The sequence below is a fragment of the Ornithodoros turicata genome, chromosome 2, assembly GCF_037126465.1.
Source record: "Ornithodoros turicata isolate Travis chromosome 2, ASM3712646v1, whole genome shotgun sequence".
Lineage (NCBI taxonomy): Eukaryota > Metazoa > Arthropoda > Arachnida > Ixodida > Argasidae > Ornithodoros > Ornithodoros turicata.
In genome coordinates, this window is record NC_088202.1 from 22,845,591 (window position 1) to 22,859,444 (window position 13,854).

Here is a 13,854-nt window from a genome sequence, read left to right on the forward strand (position 1 = left end):
CTTCAAAAATTTACAGAGATGGACAGCGTACGTAAACAGGATTGAGATTTCCCGTATAGAATCATTGAGACGCCTTCTTTTCATGGACTAAATAAACGCTGTTTTCCGAGTCCTGAGTGGCACTTTAACTCCAAAGTGCTCTCCTGGAAGACTTTTCGCTGGAATTCGAGGTATTTCTAGGGTTACATTCATTTCAATTACAGTTATTGCAAGCAGAAGATTAATCACCCGTGACGTTTCTGTGATGTTGGGCAATGACGGTCACGGGTCAGCGTCCTCTCACACACCTCCACCTTCTCTGCTGTGTAATCTCTCATTCAGTTTGGCACTGATGATGTCCGTCGCATGACGGACTAAGCGTCTGAGTAAACCTTGTTATTTTGCTATGTTAAGTCGGAGTTTCTCTACAATTTTTTGTCCAGTTATGTCGTCTCCCGGCTTTTGGAGTGTTTTTGCACCTTCTCTGCAGCGAGAGCTTTTTCCACGTTCCTATGGTCTCGCACTGCGGCGCCGGTGACCTTAAGCCCGCCGGGGTAAATTATCTCCCCGCTCAATAGATGGCGCTGAATGGGGTCGATGGGAGTTAGGAGCAGTAAGAACTAACCAAGCTAAAGAAGCTTTCAAGACAGGAACATAGCATGGCAGCTCTCTGTCCGTGTCTAGAGCACTTCTTTGGCTATGCTACCAACATGCCATGGACTATGCCCCATTCCTGACTTCCCTACACTCTTAAAAATGAACTTCACCACATAGCACGCTCCTAGCCAACCAACAACGATCAATGACAACGTTCTCGCCCTAGAGTTGCTGAAAACGGGAGGCGGAGCCTATTTTGTGTCCATTATGCACGGCACAGAATAGGGACCGCCTCCCGTTTTCAACAAATCAGGGGCGAGAACATTGTCATTCGGGATGATGGTTGGCTAGGAGCGTGCTATGTGGTGAAGTTCTCCCTCTCGTGGTTCTCAAAAAGAAACCCTCGTGGGTTTGGTTTTGGGCGCACTCGTGTGAAACAGCTCGAACGCAGTTGAAGTCGCGTAAAATGGCGCCAAGAGAACGGTCTGGTATCGTCGCAAAGTCGGCAAGCTGATGTAGGACGTACGTCTTTCTGAGAGGGAGTTTCAAACCATTTAGGCTCTATTTACAATGTGGTTAATATTTTATACCTCTGAAGCTCCGCGATAAGTAATACAGGGATCCGATCAGTTAGGAAGCGAAGTACGCATGGAAACATACAGGGTGTTTCATTTAACTCGAACCCCGCCTTAAAAAATAACGGCTCATTGCATCACATCGAAACCAACTGCATAGTATTGCTAGTAGCCTAAAGCGTTTCAAAGTATTTTTATACTGTAATTAATTAATTAGTTAGTAGAAATTAATTTTATAGCTTTCCAGTTACGAGGATTACAACGAAGATGTCAATTGTGAAGTTGTATAGGCGCTGCCATGAGAAAACGAATCCAGTGGCTTGCAACACTCCAGCTCTAACGACTCGTTTTTTCCCGGGTCTGCAGAAATGTGCCCGGATTTCCGAAACTTGGATGGAGCATGTTTCCGTCACGCCAAAAGAGCGCTCGATCGCATCGCCCTCCCACGTTCATTTGACGAAAAAGGAGATATGCGATCCATTCCACCTACACTCTTATCTATCATCCTTGCATGGTGCCGGATCTGCTAGACGATCAGTGGGCACAGTGGCGATGACAACGCGGCACTTTGCCTTTTTATTGTCTGTTTGATTCCCTCCTGCTTTTTCTTCTTTCGCCGTGATGCAACTGTACTGAAAAGTATTGATGAAAGTACTAGAAAAGGAATGCTACCTTAAGGCGGTGCATCACCACCAACGCTCTATGCGAATCCCCATACATTTTTCAACTCTCGTAGCGCCGCGGAAATTTGGTTGATATCCGTGCAACTGCTTTTAAATGGAAGAGGATGCTTAGATCTAGTGCATGATCGAAGCAGATTTTGCGTTTTAGGCTCAGAAATTTTTATATCGTCGTCGAAAGGTTTGGGAAAAACTATATTTCGACATTCCGCTCGCTTACAAAATAGAGCCGCACGAAATCGAAAATCTGGCTCGATCACGCACTAGAAAAACATATCAAGAACCAATGCCAACAAAAAGATTTCATCTATGTCAAGCCGTTGACTCGGCACACGAGTTTCTGTCAGGTATGGTCATCCGTCGAGTACGTCCCTTCAGAATGGGAAGCGCAGTGCTGCCATCTATCATCGAGTGCGTCGTCACAAGCAACAACAATTTGACCGCTGGAAATGATATACCGCTGCACGTGGCCGAAAGACGACCAGGCCATGACGCGGGAGCACGAGCACGGGCAGCGTAGCCCAGCCCAAAATTTTGTTTGTTTGTTCAACAATGCTCATTTTCTCGGGGAACAGTAGATGAAACTTATTTGTCTTGGAATTCCTAGTCGCAGCCACAGAAATGTGGAAGGATCATGCTTGTAAAAAAAATAGTGGTGCTGGATAGGTTATACAGTGAAATCTTTTCTTTTACACTGGATGCCGGAAACCTGGCAGCGCTTTTAGCACTCATCCAGTAGGGTGTCAACGAGAAGGGGGTCTATTGTTTCATGGGACAACTTTACAATAGTTATTTGAACCGCACTGGGTATCCCCTCGTCCCATGACGTGGTTAGGAGCGCGGATCAAGTACCCTAGGCTCTAAGCATTTGGAATTTCGGGCGGCGGTTGGAGCTGGTTGGGACAGATTTCAGACACGTCCATATCGTTTAGTGTACAATAAGGTACAGCGGACAATTTGATGGGCAAGTGTGCAAATATCCTTCGGCTGAGAAAAGTTATTCGGGATCGAAGTTGAATCAGAATGGAAGCTGAAATGGAATAGAGCACTTGGGACCCAGGTCGAAGTACGGTAAATAAATGGATAGAAATGTTGGCTCCCTCAGATTGGGAAATGAATATCAGCGTTACGACGTCATGAGCGAGTACTGGGATGGCAGAAGCGTCAAAAACCGGCGGCACGGCAAACCCACAGTGCCGTCTTCCTCACACCGTTACACAATGAGGGCGTCAGGGCGGACACTGATGAACGTGAGCATATGATGCCAGTAATACTTTAGTGGTACCTCAGAAAGTTATACATGTGTAGTTGCTCGCACGATGAAGCAAAGATTACAACACCTGGATGCTCACATGCGGATCAGTAGCTTCAAGGCGCTCGGAATCTATCACCCATTCAGTTGTGCACTTGCGGACATGGAAGTCGTTTCTGAACGCAGAAAAGGACTGCGCAGTGAACTAACACTGCAGTGCAAAATGTCCACACTAAAGGGTGTGGCTGACACTGAGGTTCCACCAAGCATCGGGCAAGATCAAATGGACGTGAACACCGCTGTAGTCTTGGGAGTCCTCTCTAGTGGAACGGCATATTGAGCCGATCATCAGTTATGCGCCGCACTAAGCATGCCGTGCATGGTGACCGGAACATTCGCGAAATATCAGGACCAACTGGTGTACGGTAGCAAGCATACAGGACAGAGTCACGTACCGGAACTGAGGAAGTGCGGTCTGTGGAAGTGCGCGCATGTCTACTGGTACCAGATCCACGGCCAACTCCACGTATAACCAACCGGCAGTACTGCCTCTTCGTTGTAGGTACTGGACGACGCTTTTCGGAACGAGAAAAGCGTGGTGTACCTTGCGCGAATTTATAACGACTACCTCCTGCCACAGCCTGTTGACCCTCGCTATCCTCGAAGCATGCGAATTAGGGTTCCCGATTACAGAAGGAAGTACGATAAGCCAGAAGAATTGTAATCAGTGTACCGTGTACCTTTTGCTAATCGAGACAAGCTCATGTGATGTCGGTAGCCTCGACGAGGACGAGAAAGAAAGCTAGAGTGGATTTTCTGGAAGTTCTTGCGCGGATAGGCAAGGTGACACTCACAATGACAGTTTGTTATGAAATGCTCTCACTCCGAGATCCACGAGCTGAAAGTCATCTGCAGCCGAATGGGACATCAAAGACCCAGTTCACGGCTTTCTGATCTGTACATGGGCGAAGTCTGGGGCCGTGGTTAGTGACGACCAGGATGAGCACAACAGACCCGATTTATATACTCGACCAAACTGGAAACCTCCATTCGCACGTTACGTTCCAAGCAGCTGTATGGTCCACGCACGCACATTTTTCTCCTCTACCCTGCTTTTCTTCCCTTTTCTTCTTCTCTTGTGCCTTTCTCCTCCTCCTCCTTATTTCGTGAATGGGTTTGGATTTCACGCGTGCACCCACACACATTTGGGGACGATTGGTGTGGGGTCCTGCACGAGCGTCAGTTAGGTTAGGTGTTGGGACATATTACGTTCTCGTGAGGTTCTGGAACGAGGGTCAGTGAGGTTAAGTGTTCTGACATATTTCGTTTTTATGAGAGTCCGGAAAGAGCGTATAGGGCTGTAGGTATAGCGCTGTAGGTATAGGGTATAGCTGCGTCCTTCTCCTTGGTGCGTTGTGCTCTTTAGTAAATCTAAATACGCCTCCGAACCTTGAGAACAAATAGAGCAGAGGCGGACCTCGACCAGGCCTGAGCATGGAAACAGTCCAGTACGGGCTGGGCCCGGGCCGATGGAGTCCGGCTCGGGCTGGAAATATATAGAAGACCTGAGGTCCGGGCCGATTACGGGCCATAGCAGCCGGGCCTGGGCCGTGCAGGGGCCTGAAAATTAGGCCCGTGCAGTGCTCTAATTTGAACTTTTCAAGGTTCAAGCTTTTCGCTGAACATAAAGTTTCGATAGGCTTATATTCACTTTTCGGTCCCTTTAAAAGATCAATACCTAAGAAATCTTTTTGCCGAATTCGGCTGTATTATTTCGCTACCTGGCGCCAAATGCCGAGAATTGCGTCAAAAGTGAGGTGCGCTTGATTGCATCTCCACAGAAAACGGTTGAAGGCTCTTTTAGGAAGTGACCCAAAAGGATGTATTTTTCACCCACATCAAAGAAACCTTCGTTTTGACGTTACTTTTATGACGTAATCTAGACACAGAAATGAATGTTTTGCATTTTTTGCTGACTCACTGCCTGCGAGTTAAAGCATGAAATTTGGTAGCCATGGAGATAGTGACTCGGTAAAACAAAGAAAAAATATTGCTCAGGCGCTAAATGAGTCCTGGATATAATTAGGCAAATATGCCTAATTTTAGAAAATCACCATACTACAACAAAAAATAAACAAATGTGGCCAACGCGATACGAACAATCTGTCGATGGTGTAGATAAATGTATCATCTGAAACATAGCACATAATCTAAAGGGTACTTTTTGTTGCTTTCGAGGAATTAATCTTTGAATGAAACACCGTTATGACAAGGGGGGTGTAGTTGGAAGCTGTGTCCTTGTCACTGGGACAAATAAATACACACCTTTACCAGAAAAAAGACAATAATTCTGTTCGTTAGCGTACTGTAATGAAAGCCGTCCGTTCCCTTTAAAGCAACCAGAAAGCAAATTTTCTCAATTTTCCTTTTATATAATTTTCGACGGCATGACCAGAATTCAGGGACACCTCCTCTGATGCAGGTTCTGCGTGATAGCAGAAGAACGTGTAAGAAAGCCAACTTGAAAGGAAAGTATGCGGCGAGGAGGAAGGAAGATGGAATGAGACGTGGGCAGACGAGAAAGGGAATTTGTACATCAGATATCGCTCGCGGGGCCCGGCTATCAGCAGCAATTGCCCACCGCAGAATGAAAACGTGTTGAGTCAACTTTGATAAGCTTTGCCAAACTTTTCTTCGCTGTGCTGCTGATCAGAGTTCTGGGGTGCTGCTCGTAGCGTGTGGAACGGGGTGATTGCCACTTGTAAGGCTAGCCCTCGTCCATTTTTTGTTCCCTCTGTGGGGAACGGGGATGCCGTCGACGATGACCAATGTGTGTCCTGGGGCGACTTCTGAGGGAAATGTGCCGACGTACGTGTGACAGCGTGTGAGGAAAAGCCCAGAAATTATCCTACATTATGCTGAAAAGAAATTATGCTCTATAATCTAAGAAAGCGAATTCAGCAACCGCACCTCACTTTGTTACTTGCACCTTGTTACTCAGTGATCACTGTATCGTACGCTTCAGTTTGTTCTTGGCCTTATCAGGAGGACACTTCAATGCATAATTCCAAATTTTGCGTTGCAGTCTCTTCCCGGCACCATCAAGAATGCTTGTCGGTTATCAACTCCCTCCCTTAGAGAAATAAAAATAAGAAAATAAACAAGCGGGAGACTGCTTACTTTCAGAGTCACGTTCGGCACAAGAAAGTGCCGAAGCGAACACTTCCTAAATAATGTCGGGCATGCACGCTTACGTCACCTATATGGAGGCCTGCGACCTGCTTCGAGCTTTCTTCTCGTTCGTTCTTTCATTTACTTCATGGCAGCATCCACAATAGTAACAGCAGGCCTTCCAATGCGACGCAAGGGACAGGCCTTCTCCATATCCTGTAGGTGTTGCTCAAATAGGCGCTCGAATCAAAGACAAAAGGAAGAGAGATGCCCAAGCAGCACAATGTCTCGAGTGCAATAGTTGTGGACGGTATGTGTATTATCAATGTAATTAGTGTGGCCGTTAATTATTTTTGTAATGAATCTTCATAATTCCTGAAAACAAGCTGAGCGCGCATTTCCAAATTGGGAGAACACAACCCTGAGAAGTGTAGTCAGCAGGAATCGAAACAGTAACGCCTCTCTGTGCCCTTAAAAAATGAGCGAAAATGCACTATCGTCGAGAGTTGCCGCGAGTTCGGCAGCCGCTCTTTCCTATCAGCTTCACTGTCACCGTTTGACGATACTGGCATCACGCTGTTCCCCAAAACATGGGGGGGGGGGGGCGCTTCCTAGCGTCCTGGTTGTTTTTCTCTCGTTAAAATCTGATACAACGCAGACATTTATTAAGCAGCGGAATCGGTGATTGCCTTTTTGTTATCTGCCATGTTTTTACAGTAATGCATTTGTAGTTTTATTGCGTGACGTTTACCGCATCACATCGCGAACTCTGTTGTGCAGATCAAACGAGATAACGCGGAAAGAAAATCAAATACGGCACGTTTTATGATAATGTAGACTGAGAAACAACATCGCTATTTCCCTCGCTCCAGCGACAAAGCGGGCTGTTCCATGATTTCAGGAACAAGTGTCAGGGAGAGGAGAAATTGCCGCAAAACCCGAACACTGTTCAATTATTTTGTATGTGAAGCGCTACAGGTTGCAACGGACGAAGACCGCCGGCTTCATTTGTGAAGTGGCTGCGCCCGCGCAAAAAATCCAATGTGGGAGAGCCTGAGACGACGCGTCTTCGCAATTGCGACTGTCGGAAGCCCAACTATAGTGCTTCGCAACTCCACTTGAAAGTGGCTATACATGCGACATAGAGGAATCTCAATACAGACGTTGGCAATGCTATTCTGAATGTACGTAATTAATGCGCAGCGCGTACCCCGTACTTCGCGCTCCGTGTGATCTCCCAAATTTTGACTTCGTCAGTTTGGCAGGTATGTACATATGTTTGTGGATGCAACATTCACTTCATTATGAATGGTAGAAGGCGTAGAACGCTGAGATCAAATGACGCGATTGGTATTCGCCTTGTAGAGTTTTATCTTTTGTTTCCGAGGGATTGCTTGTTGCTTCTCCCTGTGCAACTGATATTCCACAGCTTGGTGTTGTTGTTCAACGGCGTGTTTAAAGCTAGAACGTGTTGAAACAAAAGTTGCAACCGCTCCGACAGCGTTGGTGACAGCACTTTAGAGCGCCCCCAATAAACCAGTCGAGTGCAGTGAGAGTGTTTTGTTTCGACCACTCGAATATGAAATGTCGCTCCAGAGCGCTCTAGGGCGATCGGAAGCAACCAGGCGAAGACACCATTAGTTTGGCGATCAGGCGGTAGTAAGGAACTTTATCAAACACCTTCTTAAAATCAAGGAATATAACGTCACTGATTATACTTTTATCAAGATTGTAATGAAGGTCATGAATGAACATTGCAAGTTGAGTAGTACATGAATGGCCTCGCGGAAAACTGTGTTGGAGAGGGAAGAAAAAATAATGTGCTTCTAAGAAATCAGAGAGGTTCGAGCGAGAAAATTACGTGCTCTAAAAGCTTGTATGGTGTACTTATGAACGATACAGTCCGGTAGATGAGCGGAATGGGAATATTCTTACCAATTCTCCAGTCGCTAGCCGCCTCCCCGCTTTTGGTAGCGATTGGTTGAAGATGTCAGTCAGGAAGAGAGTAGAAACCTTTCTGGACACCACAGGGACTTCGATCCTTATTGTGAAGGGGCTCATTATTTCATTCCCCGCCTCACCACCAGCAATTAGGTAGAGTATCGCCCCGGCGATGAAACTCCCCAGCCATCATCTCGTAATAAAGTTGTTGTTGTTGGAAAAGGGATGGGAATGTGGGGATGTCTGCAGGCTCGTTATGCAAAAAGACGCCAACGAATGCGGTGGTAAATATTTCGGAGCACTGAGAAAAAGGGACCGGTGAACCACCGATATCACAAAGCCAGGTTTCCATGTGAACCTTACAGGCCTAAGAAGGCGCCAGAATTTGCATGGGTTAGATGTGAGGATAGCTGGAAGATCCGTGGCGTAGAATTCCTCTTTGCGCATAGAAACTGAGTGCCGGTAGCTTGCAGCTTGTACTTGTTCCGGTCATCGGGGCTGTTTGATGGTCTGGCTCTCCTATAGAGTCGTTTCTTTTTGTTCAGTAGTGATTCGAGTTTAAGGTTACACAAGGGGGCTTTATCGTTATTTGGGTAGTTGGAATGAATAATCAATCAAGTATAGGCGATTCTCTTTGAAGATCACCGAGTTTTCCAACCGAGAACGAATAATTTCAAGACGAACCTTGGCGGGATCGATTTGTCTGCGGTCGGCAACGCGTCAAGACACAACGTGTACTTTTTACAGATGAAAAAAAGTTTTCCTACCAAAAGCCTATCGATAAAGCTTTCGCCTTGGAGACAGCGTCCAAAAATGCAACAGCAACTCACACAACAGAATAACATCCGGGAGGCTTGCAGTCCGATAAAGGCCCTCGAGCCTTATCGAAGGAATGCTCGCAGCTTCAAAGAAACACGTCGCATCGTCGTACCCTTGTATCAACGCAACTTGCTACGGCTGCACTATAAGCAGCGAAACCTTACGTGTAACATCACGGCTCCATTATTATTATTATTATTATTTACGGCTGCAGCGAGAAAGGCAATATTCAGTGGGCTTGTGATACCCGTGACACACGGGCAGGCTAGGACTCCTTTGAAGTAGTGGTTGTTTACAGCTTTGAAGGGCCCGGTAGGGAAAGGCGCCGCTAACGCACGACACTGGCGATCTCGCTTTAGTGTATCTCTTAGCGCAGTCAGCATTTGTTTAGTGCCTCGGTGATACTGGCGTAAACTTGGCAAACATTCGCGTAAACATGGCAGAGAAATGGTGTTGTTTACATGCGCAAGAAGGAAGGAGATGGGCCAATCAGGATAACCTCGGAGCAAGAATTCCTCAATCTAATCTAACCTTACATGTTCACTATCACGAGCGTACTGTTGGAATGCTATGACTTGTACAGACTATGTTTGAAATGAAGTTTTCGGTAGAACAGTCACATCCTGCCTTTCACTCGTACTTGTCTATGTTCCACTTAATGCACAAGGCCTTCGTGCAAAGAAGGATGTTACAGAGTTGTTTTTGGAGTCATTAAATTTCAAATCTGATATACTGACCTTAACTGATACATGGTTTCGCCATGGTGACACACCACTGCACATCCCAGGTTATTCTCCCGTTGCAAAGGATGAATGGGTAGACGGGTTGGTGGCGTTGCAATGTATATAAGCCATCAGTACACTCTGGAGACTGAACTTACAAAGGTTGAAAAATGATTTCGAATGTCTGATTGTTTGTACCCTTGGGGTGTTGATGCAAGTGATCTATAGACCCCCTTCAGGGACTATGAAATTATTCCTGGATTATTTGCAAGTGCCCCTAAGAGAAGCTAATATTATAAAGCTACCACTAGTTATTCTCGGTGATTTAAATATTAACTTGCTGTCCGGCGATTCCATAGACATCATGAACCTTTACGAGTCATTAGGCTATATTAACGTTATAGACCTTCCCACTCGTCCAGAGTCAAACACCCTGCTTCGTCCATGCATAACAGATAGCTCGCAAGTGCTTTACGCCGGGGTTTTCCCAACATTGATCAGTGACTATTTACTTGTATATTGCGTAACATCTCTAGCTTCAGTTAGACATATGTCCGGCAGCGATGTCATGTTCCGCAAAACAAAAGGACTATAAACGAACAATCATTAAACGATTTTATCGCTAAATTGACAGGTATCGACTGGACGTATTTTTTCTTTTCAAACCGATCCAAATGTTCATTGCCACATGCTACATGCAACCATAACTGAATGCTATGATAAGCCCTTTCCTATTCGCACCACTTGGTTACGTAGTAAGAAAATTAGTAAACCTTGGGTAACACCATTGCTCTTCAGACACATAAAAGAGAAAAATAAGCTATTTCAAAAATTTCTCAAAACTCGAAATCGTGACGATCTCACGGAATTCAAACGGTTCCATAACAAGGAGAGAAACAGGCTGGAGCACGCTAAGAGGCAGTATTACGTATTAGCCCAGGAGGCAGTACGTAGTATTAGCCCAAAGTCCTGCGTACACTCTTAATCTAGTTCCCTCTAACGTTACTCTGATACGCACCTAACTTGTGAAATACAAGTTATTTGTGCTCGATGTAAAGGTTACAGCCCATTCAAAGGTTACATGCGGACGTGCGCTGCCCTCTTACAGGTTACATTGCGAGAGAAACAGTGGCGTTACCCCTAAGGACGGCGTTACGCTTTTGGAGAAGTTACCAGCGTTACTTATAAAAGCGAAGTGGTCCGCAGTTTCGCGAAAGTCGGCAGGTGGAGGTTGCACGTCAAGTGGCAGTTGGCAACAGCGTGTATCAGGAAAAAGCGGGAGGAGCGTTTCGCTTGCTGTGTGGTACCTCGCCGCTTCGACATCCGTTGCATTGGAAACAACGGAATTCAAAGTCACATAGTAAGTAACCTTCTGCATTTGCTATGACATTCCTGCGTAGTTCACTCTCATGTTAGTGCAATGTTGCATGGGCGAAGCTCGCAGGTGGATATATGATGTGACGGACGCACACAGACATTCGAGGTTTCACACAGGGACGTTACACGGACGCCGGCTGTGATCGTGATGCATTTATTGGAGAAATGGATGAAAATTGACATGCACTGGAAGTAGCATGCTGTTATTGTCACCATGCACGAGCCAAGCATGCAGCACTGAGTGAAACAGGTTAGTAACACGAGGAACAAGCTTTATGCATGCGTTGAGCAAGTGATTGCGTTGCGTGAAACTTCTTGATGCATTCGCTTTTAGTGATCCCAAAGACGCATCATAATTGCGACTGCTTCTTCCTCGTCCTGAATTACACATTCCTTCTTTTCCTTCACTATTGTTTAAGTCGATTCCTAACCAGTTATTTTAACGGTCGCCTTATGGTCTTTTTTTTTTCTTCTGTCATTGCACTGAAATGTCGGTTATCATCACTTGGTTGCCTGTGACTACATGACAGAATCCCGAAAAGGAGGATAAGCAAGCTGCGCGTTTCCACGTCAGACTTGTGTAACCGTTATCATTTGGCTCTTCGCAGGTTGTTTTGAACTTGAGACGTCATGAGCAAAGCATTTTTAACGTTACAATTGCATTCGGCGCAATAGCACAGAAAGTGGTAGGACTAAAAGCACCCGATATATTATGGCCTTGCAATTTGTGCAGAATATTGCAGTAAAAAAGATTGTTCTTCGCAGGTAACCCATAGCGCAGCTCCACTGGTTCCAAATTTGATGGACACAGCCATGAGTTACCTGGCAGTATTGTGGCACAGGGTAAGTGAATAGTGTGGGTAATGGTTCCTGCACTCGTAAACTGTGGGGATACGTGTAAAGATGAAATAATCAGCGCGCCCCCTTTTGACCTTACTGTTTATATTTAGGTATCTTGTGCCACAGAAGTACATACGAACAGTCTAGCAGAAATACAGCAGCAGCCCAATCCCAGTCTATAACTCTGCAGAGGCTCAGAGAGATAGCAGCAAACCATGTCCTTCCCACAACTCTCCGCAAGCTCGGGATTCGTCGCAAACCCAGCCAGCCAGCCATGTACGAACCTATATTTGCCAACATTGTAGATTGTCGACTAGGTATTTCCAGTGCTTTTGTGACCACGTTGTTCAGTGTGTTGGGTGTGGTTTTCTCCCTTCTTGTGATACTTGTGGAACAACGTTTGAAACCATCTAAAGATACATACATCATTTGAATTTTTGTATTTAGTTAAGCACACGAGTACAGGATGACATAACATGACAGGATGAGCCAGCCAACACAATGTATAGGTGAGCTACTTGAGCAGATGGAAAGAACAGATCAAAGTTCGAAGAATAATCTGAAAAAAAAAAAAAAAAAAAGGCTATTTATGCCATAACCCAGAGGGCCACTACATGTTCTCCAAGGTGGTTGTCGATTGCGTTGTAAGCAGCATAGAGGAATTGTTTCAGGAAATGGGTGTGCAGATTGACACCACTTTGGTAAAATCAGATCAGGTTCGGAAGCTGCATTATGAGGAACCCCTGATTTTTTGTAACGTGCCTTAAGTGCAAAATGCGTTGGGGTGCTTTATCTCATTAAACTTTCATTTAGATAATTTTTCTACACGTCATGCGAAGATGACTACGAATTATCTATTTTGCTAAAGTCAAAAAGTGACTTGTCAACTCAGTTCCGTTATATGTACATTCAGTGCAAGGTGTTCTGCAGTTTAGTAATACTCATATTTCATATATGCCTTTTCTCTGCATGATCCTTCGGAGATATTTTGCTCCACTGAAGAAGAGACTTGTGAACTCGATTTTGACTTTCAGTGCAAAGTGTATTGCATCTTGAACTTTTAATATTACTCCTATTTAATATGTTACAATTCATTCTTTGAATGGTCTTTCCATGTGTCATATGAAGATGATAAAGAATTTTACTGTATATTTTTCGAGTATTTTGCGTAGAATACTATGTAGTATGAACCGTTGATAATAAAGTAACGCTGTGTTTGCAAAGAAAAGCTTCATATTTTCGTTTAGCATTTCCTGCGTTTTATTGGGCAAGGTGTCCTTGAGAACGTGTCACAACCTTTTAGTTAATGAGTGTAGTTATGAGAGTAACTTTACATAGCGGCATGCAGTGGACGATATTTAGTTCCGTGAGGTTTTTGGAAACTCGTGACATGCGTTTAATTTGTTTTCAGTGGTTCCATTCTTACTCGTTTTTTTTTGCAACTGAGCTCCCCAATTTTTTTTAGTATTGTGATTTTTTTATTTTTCCAAAAAGATGCGCGTGTCGAGCTTACTCTGCTTCAGGTACAGGCAAATCGGCATCCGCGAGCGCATAGTTATGATTACCCAATAGTGTTAGGACACATTTCTCTGTGGTGTGCTTCTTTTATTAGGAGTTCGTGCAATGTTCTCAGGGACGGCTCACCCCGCCTTCCTGTGTAGATGGCTTCACTGAATAACTTTAAGATAAAGGTTACAAACCTAGCAACGCAGTGGGTGGGTATAGGTTATACTTTAACCTCTGTGTAAGAGTTACATGGGCAGCAACGTGGAAAGTGACTACAGGTTATGCTTTAACCTGTGTACAAGGGTTATTCAGAGTATAGGTAACATAGTTACCTCTAGAAATAGAGGTAAAAAGTTTGCAAGTTTTTTACTTCTATTTATGGGTTACGGACTTTA

General features: G+C 45.0%; 1 protein-coding gene and 1 long non-coding RNA gene across 2 annotated transcripts in view; one reads left to right on the plus strand and one right to left on the minus strand.

Moving 5' to 3' along the window:
• The window catches only part of LOC135385234 (caspase-3-like), a 70,869-nt gene that overhangs the window by 33,629 nt on the left and 23,386 nt on the right, over positions 1–13,854 (minus strand). The gene's annotated exons all lie outside the window — the stretch shown is intronic.
• LOC135383216 (uncharacterized) lies at positions 10,719–13,130 on the plus strand. The gene is made up of 4 exons (XR_010419746.1): positions 10,719–11,096; positions 11,174–11,363; positions 11,879–11,956; positions 12,064–13,130. It is a non-coding gene; the product is annotated as an uncharacterized LOC135383216 (long non-coding RNA).